This window comes from Macrobrachium nipponense, chromosome 8, assembly GCF_015104395.2.
Source record: "Macrobrachium nipponense isolate FS-2020 chromosome 8, ASM1510439v2, whole genome shotgun sequence".
NCBI lineage: Eukaryota > Metazoa > Arthropoda > Malacostraca > Decapoda > Palaemonidae > Macrobrachium > Macrobrachium nipponense.
Genome location: NC_087203.1, coordinates 47,869,272 through 47,878,573, shown reverse-complemented (window position 1 = coordinate 47,878,573; position 9,302 = coordinate 47,869,272).

Below are 9,302 nucleotides of genomic sequence, written 5' to 3'. Positions count from 1 at the left end.
TATCCTTCTAATATATCTCATGAATGCTTTTTGTATCTTTTGGTTAGGAACTGTTGCTGATTTAATTTCATAGATGAGAATGCCAGTTCCCTTCCTGCTACCTCATCGTATTGCGAATCTGCTAAACACGCCAAATTACGCCACCTTTTCCCGCAGTTGAACTTACTGCCATCTTGTTCTGATTTATAGTATTACACTTGATAAACTAACTTAGAAGACGCTTTATCCTACTATTTTCACACTCAATCGTTATCACCGCTAGTTCACGAACACTTCTAGATATTTCTCAAATTTCTAGTCGTATGTTAAACTTGTGATATCTGTTGATTATTGTGACTTCACGCGGGTACGCTCACCAAGCAAGATGGCTACTACGAGAGGATAGGCACATGGAAGTAAGCGTCTGAAGATCTAGGGACACCATCCAGTCCCCTGGCCGAAGGGCCGCCAACACTGAGGATGTCGTCTCCATGGCGAACTTCCTCTTTTCTACAAAGAAATTCAGGGCGCTTACATCCAGAACCGGTCTCATCCTCCTGAGGCTTTTGGAACTAGAAAAAGGCGGTTGTAAAGCCCGCTGAGCAAGGGTCGCTCACTAGCTCTATAGCCTCTTCTCGAACATTGTTCCACTGCTTGTGTTAAAGCAAGGCTCATGATGGGATCCCCTGTACCTGGCCACCAACTCCCTCGAGTCGTTGTCAACGGTGGTCTTTCCGTAAAACGGAATCAGATATCCTTTCCTTATTATAGAGAGGACCAGTTGTCCGCTCCTCTCTTTGTCCAGGCTTCCGAGAATCTTAGAAGTCTGGCACCTACTGGGTTTGGAGGACGACTCCCTACTTCTTAGCTCGACAGAGCGTTGAAGGATTATACCTCTCTGAAAGTTCTATTACCTCTCGAGGTAGAGGCTCTAGAAGGGGGGCCCCCTCGAAAGGGGGCTCTGTCTAGCTGGAGTCTCCTTCTTAGTCTTTCGTCTGGAAGGAGGTCTTAGGCTTCCGTGCCGACTGTGCGAGCATGTCCTGAGTCGCCTTCGCAGAGATAGATCCTGAGATGTCCTGGATTATCTTCTTGGAAAAGAGAGAGGCGAGAGCTGCGAATACAGGAGAGAGGCTCTTTGGGCATGCGAACAGACTTCGTCAGAAAAGAGCAGAAGACTGATCTCTTCTTTAAGGATCCCTGCTCCAAAGAGGGAGGCTATTTCGCTCGATCCATCTCTAACTGCTTTGTCAATGCACGTTAGAACACTGTTTAGATCTTCTGGCGAAATAGCATCCGGGTTCTTGAGTCTTCTTAGCCAAGACCCCCAAAGACCAGTCAAGGAAGTTGAAGACTTCCAAGACTCTAAACATTCCCTTCAGCAGGTGGTCAAGCTCGTTCATAGCCCAGGTCGTTTTAGCCGACAAAAGAGCCGAGCGTCGTGCTGCATCCACCAGAGAAGAGAAGTCCGCATCCGCCGATGAAGGAAGACCCAGACCTAAGGGTTCTCCAGACTCGTACCAAAATCCGAGTCTGCCCGTAAGCTTGGAAGGAGGGAAAGAAAACCACAGTTTTCCCTTCTCTTCCTTAGAAAGCAGCCAATCACCAACACCTCTCAAAGCCTTCTTCATTGAGATGGTTGGCTTCATCCTCACACGAGGAAACTTTCGTCTTCTTCGAAGTCGAGAATAAAGAGAGAGGAGACGGAGGAGCGACGGGAGTAAGGGAGTCTCCAAACTCTTGAAGAAGTAGATCTGTAAGGATCTTGTAGGACGAAACTGACGAGTCCTTCACCAAATCCTCTTCTGAAGGTTCAACTTCATCCACTGAAGAACCCTCCGCTTCTTTACGAGTGCAGTTAGCCTTCTCTAAAGAAATGCGCCTGTCCAGAGAGTGTTATAGTAGTAGACTGGCGCCTATAGGGGAAGGCCAAAGTTTCTGGAGAGCTCTCTCGAATGAGTCTTCCTACTCTGATGAGTGCTTGCTTTCTTTGCTCCTTAATCCTACTCCTAGAATTCCGGGCTTCCAAGGGGGAGCGCCTGCTAGGAGAGGAGAGCCTACTATGCTCAAGGCGCTTCTCAGGCTCCATGCGCCTGTTCAAAGGAGAGCGGCTGCCAGGCGAGCTGCGCCTACCATGAGGCGAACGCCTACTATGGCTCTTGGCGCCTACTTACAGGAGAGCGAAGGTCTGGAGAAGGTCGCTTACTAGGAGACCGGCGTCTACCATGCTCCACAAACTTCGCACCCGACTTGTGTGTCTCTCAAAAGGTAGTCTACCCAGAAGAGACATATCTTTCAGGCTCTACGCGCCTGTCCTGAATCGAGCGGCTAAAAGTAGAGCCGCGCTTATCAGGAGAAAAGCGCCTATCAGGAGAAAAGCGCCTATCCTCCGCACCACGCTTGGGAGCGGTTAGCGTCTACTTGGGGAGTAGCGCCTACTAGGCTCAAGGCGCCTAACATAAGGCGAGATCCTGTCTCTAGACGAATCCATCAAAGAGTAGGCTCTTCTTATCCGGGGAATGAAGGATCTTCGTAAAAGAGCGAGGACGAGGCGTACGCCTGTCTTTAGACGAACGCCTACTAGTCGCTAGATCCCTTCCTACTGGAGAGATGTAGTCACCAGGAGAAAGCTTCTTGGCGATTGATGCTGGAAGACGACAAGCGCCATGCTGAGGGAAGAGCGCCTCCTTCCATCCGCTGATAAAGGAGAGAGAACCGACTCTGACTGAGACGGTAAGACAGGTGAAGGAATCCTAGACTTCTTGACAGGGAGAGAGACGTCTTTCCGACGCGTTCCTCTGCCAAGGAGCCGCCAGTGCCGAAATCTGCGCTTGCAGTCCCGCAAGAATTCGAGCTGGAGATCTTGTAAAATCCTCCACCGGAGAAGAGGCTCGAAGCCTACTATGAGGCGAGAACTCCTGCTCCTCCTGGGTTTCTTGATCTCTACTTCGGCTCTTCTGGAAAAACTTCCGGGCTGGAAGGAAAGGAGCCAGGCGGCCTTCCAGGCTCTCTTCAGCGGTCGTGAAGAATGCCGAGGCGCTCATCCCTCCTCTAGGTGAAGGTGAGGAAGACGAAGAGAAGCATTGGCGCAATACCTCCTTCTTCGCGCGAACAAGGGCAGCCTGGGTACAGAGCATCAGGATCTACCGAGGGGACGCCTGATCGTGGGAGTTCTCCCTAACCTTCCTGCGGCTTTTGACTTTCCTCCTCCACTGGGACTGGGAGTCTGGAAGAGGTCTAGGCCTGGAAGCATTAAGGAGCCGATCAGACGCACCTCCACTGCACTGGGGTCACTGCACAATTCACCTTCACTACTCTTACCTTGCAACGAACGGATCTTCTTTTCCATGCTAAGGATCGTGGCTCTCATGGTTGCCACTTCCGTAGTCGTATCCTTAGGTTCGATGCAGGGCGCAGGAGCTGAAACTGGAGAAGGTTCTAATGCTACAACAGGATTTTCTTCTAACTCGCTAATACGAGACTTACTAGAACTCCTAGAAGAAGCCTTTCTCACCCTGTCTTTCTCTAACTTCCTCAAGTAGGAAGAAAGAGCCTTCCATTCACCCTCATCCAACTTCTCACACTCATTACACGGGTTATCAAAAGAACATTCTTTACCTCTACATTTAAAGCAAACTGTGTGAGGATCTACCGTAGCTTTCAGTAGTCTCACCTTGCATTCATCCATAGCGCACCTCTAAACATAGAAGATTTCTAACCTCTAACTCAGACATCTCGAAATCAAAGAAAAATCCAAATCAATATCCAAAAACAATCACAAATGCGTATGCCAAGCCAACAAGATCAGGTACTTCACCGAAAGTCAGTCCAAATAAATCCACGGCAACGAGAAATGAATAAGCTGTCAGGAGGTAACAACCACAGGTGTAGTCGTCACCGGCGACAGAAAAATTCTGGCTGAAAGGGAGATTGGTTCTTACATCCGCCACCCAGAGGTAAGTAGATCACCTGACCTACCTGTCGCGTGTGCCGCGAGTTTTGAATTCTGTCGTGACGTCAGAGACGTATAGCTAAGTATATATCTGCAGGAAAGTTCATGTACAAAAAATTCTTTAACCATCTTCCTACTTTATCCAACGATATTGTGTTTTCTAATTTTCTTCGCTAATATATTATGGTCTACTTTATCAAAAGCTTTTGCAAAGTCTAAATAAAACCACATCTGTTTCATTTCCGCTTTTCATATTTTTGAAATATGTTCTCACGGTGGACTAACAGTTGGGTTTGTGTACTTTTTCCGGGTACGAAACCAGTTGTACCTTTATTAAACAAATTATTTTTTATTAAATGTTTCATAATATTTTTCTTCATTACCCTTTCATACACTTTCATAATATGTGATGTTAGACTCACAGGCCTATAATTACTTGCCTCTAGTCTTGATCCACTTTTGAAAGTAGGGGTAATATATGCTAATTTGTGCTCATCATAAATCTTGCCTGTATCTACACTTTGTCTTAATAATATTGCAAGTGGCTTTGCGATAGAATGAAATACTTTCTTTAACAAAATAGCAGGAATTCCATCAGGCCCTGCAGCAGCTCCATTTTTAATTCATTAATAGCCTGCACAATATCAGCTTCATTAAATACTATGTCAGCTAAATATTCACTATTTTCATCCCCGTTACTTCTATATCATTATCTTCATTATCTATTTCTAGGGGTGAATTCTCTCTATATTTCGTTCTGCCAGTATGTTGCAAATTTCCTTTTTTGTTTTCATTCGTTTTAAATCTCCCTTCAATTCTCAGAGGCCTATTTCTATTCTTCTTTTATTCATCTTCTTCGCCTATGAGTATAATAGCTTGGGTTTTGCTTGAGATAATTTAGGGTGAGGGTCTTCCAAGTCCGTTTTTCATTTTCTTTTGATTGTATAATCTTTTGTTCTGCATTTTCTATCTTACTTTTTAGTTCTATAACTTTCCATGCATTTTTTTCGTTTTGCAAAACCTTTTTTCCACTTTCTGATTTTCTGGAACAAGATCCTTCTGTCTCTTGGTATGCATGAATGATGTTTACTTTTCTTCTTCGGTATATATTTTTCCACTATTTTCTCCAACCTATTTTATATAATATCTCCGTATTTACCCTTATGTCATCACTTACGAAAATGTTATCCCAATCTTTGTTTAATTTTCTTCATAATTTTCTGACCATTTTATATTTTTACTGTAGAAGTTGTATTTTCCATATCCTTCCCACTTTTTTCATTTCTTGCTTATCTCTATTTTCACTTGCTTTGGAATGAACTGTTAATTCTATGACATTATGGTCTGAAATATTCGCATTATAACTATTATTTCTTTAACATAATTCATCTCGTTCACAAATACTAGGTCTAAAGTATTTTCCTTTCTTGTTGGCAGGTGATTTATTTGTTGAATGTTGTATTCTAGTAGCATATCTAATAGCTTTTCAAATTGCCTCTTATCTTCTGCACTACTATTACTCTCTTTTTTATATGTATAAGTACAACCACAATCTCCTATTCGTTCTTTCCATTCTACGAAAAGGAAAGTTGAAGTCACCAGATAGGAGAATAGTCAGTCCTTGTGATTTCTACATATCATCCAATTTTTCAATTATTAAGTCAAACTCTTTAGTATTAGGAGGTCTATATATTACTATGTTCATCAATTTTTCAGATTCAAATTCTACCGCTATTAGTTCACATTCTGAGTTACTATATTTCTCATATATTTTTCCTTGTTTTTTTGTCTTTCCCATATATTGCGGTTCCCCCTTGATTCCTATTTTTTCTATCTGATCTATAAGTTTGGAACCCTTTTATTTGATCATCATTCCCAGTCTCTTGGGAATACCAGGTTTCACTTATATTCATTATATCTATTTTCTTTTCATTTTGGGTTAGTTCTTCTAAGTACTCTATTTTTCTTTTTGAGTTACTCGTAACTAAAACCCTGCGCATTCATCACTATGATGGTTTGCGTCTCCTTCATTTAATACTGGTAGTAATAAGGATTTTCCCATGTCTCTTTCCTGTTCTGGTATGTTGTTCTTTTTTCATTTCCAAGAAATTCTGACATTAAAAAAAATCCAACTTTCCATAATATTTGATCTTTCCTCATCATAATTATTCATTTGTGTCTGAATCTGCAATTTCTCCGTTTCTGCAATATCCTCTTGCATAATAAATACAGTTATTATCTCTTGAGTAGAATTTCGGAGCTGATGCTTTGAAATTTTTTGCTGACACCTCTGCATATCTCATTGGTGGTTTGCTTTTCTCTTTTACCTGATATTCTTGATTTCTCTCTTTATTTGTTTCTTTCTTATTTTGGATTTATTACTTGGTTGGTTATTTATTTGATTATGATTCATGGCTACAGGGTGGTGCATATATCTGCATTTTTTGTCGAACTTACATCCTTTCCTTCTTTTAGGTTTTTACATATTTTTGGATGCAGATCTCTGCAATCATCCCCACCCCATCCATCTAAGTATGCACATTTACCATATATTTCATAGTTTTGGCATATCTTAGGATGTTTGTAGTAACATCTTTCTCCAAATCTGCAATTCCCTCTTTTCAAAAGGTTGCAGATTTTGTCTTTCTTGTCTATTTTTTCCTCTTTCCCGTCATTGTATAGATCTGGGTAGAGCCTCTTCGGGATTTGCTTTTCTGTTGTCATATAGTAATTTATTTCTTCGTAGGTATGCTGCTTTATTGCCTCATATGTAGTATCAATGAGTATCTCTGCATCCATACTTTTATCTTGTTCTTTGTTTTCCTTATTTTTTTTTTTTTTTTCTGTCATTTCATTTTTGTTTACTTCTCTTCCGTTTTCCTCTTCTTCTTTTTTTTTTCTCTTCTTCCTTCTTCCTCTTCTTCTTCATCCTCAACTATTTGTACATTCAATCTTGATTTAATAACATTGTCTATCCATGATAGACATGTTGAACAAAAAATTCTTGTATCTTTTCTCAAATCTTGTATTACCTCAGCACACTGTGGATGGGTCGGAATGTGCATGCAGCACATTTTCTGATTAGGTTTTGTGGATTGACTATGCTATACCAAACCTTACACAGTTTGCATGCTTTTGGCATTCTTTTCCTAATGCATCAATTAGGATATTCACAAGATTCACCTTATTCATTTCTTTGTCGGAATATGTTGGTTTATGTATATTTTCTTTATGAGTCTCTTGACCACTTGGATTTATTTGGAACTTCTTCAATTATTTTCAAGTGTTTTCATTAGATTTTTGTTCCAGTTTGAAGGATTATATCCTTCTAATATATCTATGAATGCTTTTGTATCTTTTTGGTTAGGACTGTTGCTGATTTCATAGATGAGAAATGCCAGTTCCCTTCCTGCTACCTCATCGTATTGCGAATCTGCTAGACACGCCAAATTACGCCATCTCCCGCAGTTGGAACTTACTGCCATCTTGTTCTGATTTATAGTATTACACTTGATAAACTAACTTAGAAGACGCTTTATCCTACTATTTTCACACTAATCTTATCACCGATAGTTCACGAACACTTCTAGATATTTCTCAAATTCTAGTCGTATGTTAAACTTGTGATATCTGTTGATTAATCTGACTTCACGCGGGTACGACTCACCAAGCAAGATGGCTACTTACGAGAGAGAGAGAGAGAGAGAGAGAGAGAGAGAGAGAGAGAGAGAGAGAGAGAGAGAGAGAGAGAGAGAGAGAGTGCGAAGAGGCACTCCTCTTAAGAGGTTCCCGTCGTCCAGCCACCAGGCTAGGTCCTGCCTCACCTCCTCCGTGAGGGACACGGGGAAGGAGGGTCCTTGCCTGTGACCAACACAGCTTTAGTCTCCACTGAAGAGACCGCAGGTGAAGACGCCCGTGAGGGACTAGCTTCTCGAGAGACGACAAGTGGCCGATCACGACTTGCCACTGCTGAGCTGGTTGCTCCTGTAGAGACAGGAACTGTCTTACTGCCTCCCTGAACCTGCTGATCCGCGAATCTGCGGGGAAGACTCGCCCTGCTGCCGTGTCGATCAGCATGCCCAGTACTTCATCCTCTGCTTGGGTTCGAGCTCTGACTTCTTGTAATTCACAGATCGCGGCAGAATTCGAGGAGTCGATCTCTGTCCTGCAGCAACTGTGAGCGAGAGCTCGCCAGGGCTAACCAATCGTTGAGATATCTCAAGAGACGTATCCCTACCGAGTGGGCCCAAGCTGACACCAGACACGGTGAACACTCGCATGGAAACAACCTGTTGGGGTGGCACCGGTTTGGTTTCATGTGGAGAGACCGAAACAAAGTGCCCTGAATTGGTACACCGTCCCGTCGAGGATGAAGTGGAGGTACTTCCTGGAAGATTGATGGACGGGTATCTGGAAACTACGCGTCTTTCAAATCCAAAAAGTTCGTTGTCTCCCTGATGGAATCTAGCACCAAACGTGCTGTTTACATCGTGAACCGACTCTGGCGAACGAATCGGTTTCAAGGGGAGAGAGATCTATCACTGGGCGCCAGCCTCCCGAAGGACTTCTCCACAAGGAAGAGGCGGCTGTAGACCCGGCGACTGATCCTGAATGATCTCCACAGCTCGTTTGCTCAGCATGGCTTCTACTTCCTGCCGAAGCATCACGTCCTTGGTTGAGCCAGGAACGTAGGTTTGCAGATGGACCGGGTTGGAGGTGAGGGGTTGGGCCGAGAACTCCGAATGGGTAGTACAGGCGGCCCTCGGTTAGCGGCAGGGGGGGGGGGTGGGTTCTGTTCCTGGCTGCCGCTGCTGAGTCGATTTTCGTCGTTGAGCGATTTTAAAGTCTACAGCTGCCACACACCTTCTTTCGGACCACTACACCGCGTTACAGCGCCTTTGACCGGTCAACAGCACCGTATCTAGCGATCGCGCATCAAGTAAAATGTTATTTATGTAGTAGTATCTATATCATTTACTGTACAGTACATTATAGTACTATTGTAAATACTGTCAAAGGGAAGAAAGCCTACCTTTAATCCTTTGGGTGTTATGTAAAGTACAGGGGGTCCTCGAGTTACGACGTTGATCCGTTCTTACGATGCATCGTAACACGATTTTCAGCGTAAGTCGGAACATTGAAAAATACCACATGATTTAATGTAAATACCTATCAATAACAACGAGAGAACAATTCCTTACCTTTATTAATTTGATTGGCTTGCACACTGGAGAGGAAGCTGCGATGCTGGAGAGACTGGGGGAGGAGGTTAGTGAAGAGAAAAAGAACCTCCACTGATCAGAAGGATGCTTGCCTATGGTTGTATAGTATGTCGAATAGCTAGCCTAACCTGTTACCTTTGGGGTTGGCTTCA